The following is a 2,500-nucleotide window of genomic DNA, read 5'->3' on the forward strand; positions in this document are numbered from 1 at the left end:
CATTATTTGGGCTTTGGGGAATAGTTATTTGTTAATGGGGGGCTCATTTTGCTTAAAGTTTATTTCTTGCATTTAGACAATTTGCAGTCAAATAAAATTGTATTATAGGGTCCATATCAGCTTATTATTTTCTTTATACTTAGTGTGATAGAAGTTTTGCAACTTTTTTTTTCTTTCTTTCTTTCTTTTTTTTTTGTGTGTACTATTGTGAACAAATATGAAAAATGTAACCATCCACATTGAAGATAACATGAAGAGGAAGGGAAGAGTAAGGAAACCTGTGTCTATGACTGAGTGCCACATTACAAGGCATCCCTTGGCACAGGGGCACATTGTAGACACTTGGCATGGTTTGAGTCACCTTCCTCTTCTCATTCTGCCTGCACATCCTTCATCTGTGGTGCTCTAGAGCAAGAGGTTGACAAATTGCTGTGTGCCATCGCTCTCTAAAGATAGTGCTTGCTAGAAACCATGGATGGGTGCCATTCTAGGCATGCTAGTGATGTTCACTAGGTTTTGGATTTTAGGTGAAACCCATTTTGCTTAATAATACAGCAATTATAGTAATTATGCAATTGTCATCATCACTCACTCATTACTCAAAGTACAATGAAATAACACAGTGATCCAAAATCCCCCGCTGTCTTGTACGTCATAATGCCTATGGTCAGGCCAAAAACTTCAGCATCATGTATGTCATAACTCCCATCCGCAATGGGTTAATGACAGTATTGCAGTATTTTTGTACATTTATAGATATTTTGTATTTTTGCAGTAACCTTTTTTATCTCCTTTGGCCTTAATTACGTATGCTGTTTTGTGTCCTTTCAATATTCTTCCTTGCAATCTCTGCCATTTTTGAATTTTTAGTGCTTGCTATTAACAGTCAAGTGTGGAAATCTTCTCACAAATAAGCTAAAGGGTTAGTCAGCCCACGTCAGGCGAAACAGGGTCAGTTTCATTCAAATTATTGTCATAGATCATGTAAGGTCATTCAGGGTTCAATATGAGTTTCATGGTAAACTATGATAATATATAAACAATTTTGAACAAAAAGCATTACCTTTATGTCAAAATTTTGCAAAACAGAAGAACAAAGATGTTCAGTCAGAGGCAAAGGATCTATTAATTTGATGAGTACTGTGTATGTGTGTATATATACATATGTATTATATACACATATATACACATGCACCAAGAACTGTGATATGTTAACCCACTCACGCCGGATGACGTGCTGACACGTTTCGTGGTTTTCGCGTCAGACGCCGCCGACGAGATATCTGGCCAAGGCCGGCGCTTGGGGTGAGCGAGCAGGCAGCCCAGGCTCGCGGCCCGTGCGCCCGAGAGTCGAAGGAAGCGGATGATGCGATCGAATGCTAACCGTACGTTTGCAAAGCGGCCGGCGTGGCCCCGGCGCCGGTTAAAAAAGTATGGTCAGTGAATTGTCAGAAAAAATGTGCTAACTCTTCTTTACCTAGAATTACGAATTTATGATATGAAAGAAAAAAATTAGAACCCCTTGTGTTAGATCTGACAAATTTGTGAAATCTCCCTCTCTTGTAGAAGAGAAACTGGAAGTTGATTGATCGAGTCTTGAGGCCACTCATACTCAAAGAAACAAATTGTTTGAAGCATGGAGTTAATCTCCTACTTTTCTTGACAAGATATGACCATGATGATGATATTTTTACCAACAAGACAATTTGAAAATGATTCACATGCATTAGTGACCAACATGACAAAATTAATTAAATGATTTCATAATTGTACAGATTGCAATAATTGCAAGGAAATATTATATAGGTAGTTTATAATGCCAAATATCTAAAAAACAAATTATTATTTTGAGGGGAGTCAAGAAAAGTATATGTGGCCCATAATGGATGAAAGCAAATTAAAACTTTTTTGTTTGAAAGTTTCCTTTTTATCTAACACTGAGATCATGATATTTGAATGTCTTATGTCCTTTCTTTATTATTGTACTACGAATCATAAGTAATTGAAGAAATGGAAAGTGTATTTTTACCCTTCATGTTGATTTATTCAGGTAACTGGTACTGTACTTTAACATAATATTAACCTATTGTGGACAAAGATAGATTTGCTTGCCCAGTCTCCAGGAAGGGTTTTATTTCAGAGCGAGGCAGCGTCACACCACATACCTCGACTCTTCCCATTCTTTCAATCACAGTACTAGAGCCATTTTTGTATTTGTATTGCTGTTTTATGGGAGGGCAAAAGGCAACTTTATTTTTTCGTATTCGTGTACTGTCATGTATGAATAGAAAATATATAACCATCCACAATGAAGATAACATAAAGAGGTAAAGAAGAAAAAGGAAACCTTTGCTTATGATTGAGTGCCATAGTAAAAGGCAGCTCTACTGGCACAGTTGCACATTGTAGACACTTTGCATGGCTAGAGTCACTTTCCTCTTCTCATTCTGCCTGCACATCCTTCATCAGCAGTACTTAGAGCAAGAGGTTGGCAACTTAC

General features: G+C 37.4%; 1 protein-coding gene across 1 annotated transcript in view; it reads left to right on the plus strand.

Annotated features, from left to right (window-relative positions):
- l(2)k10201 (zinc finger protein 511 lethal (2) k10201) overlaps positions 1 to 2,011 on the plus strand; it is a 13,951-nt gene extending 11,940 nt beyond the window's left edge. The window contains exon 4 of the mRNA XM_086536984.1: positions 1 to 2,011. This exon is cut by the window's left edge and continues 1,381 nt beyond it. The gene's annotated coding sequence lies outside the window, so the exon portion shown is untranslated.
- Positions 2,012 to 2,500: the final 489 nt, after the last annotated feature.

This window comes from Penaeus japonicus, unplaced genomic scaffold (assembly GCF_977035675.1).
Source record: "Penaeus japonicus unplaced genomic scaffold, GWHDUDI00000001_assembly GWHDUDI00000005, whole genome shotgun sequence".
NCBI lineage: Eukaryota > Metazoa > Arthropoda > Malacostraca > Decapoda > Penaeidae > Penaeus > Penaeus japonicus.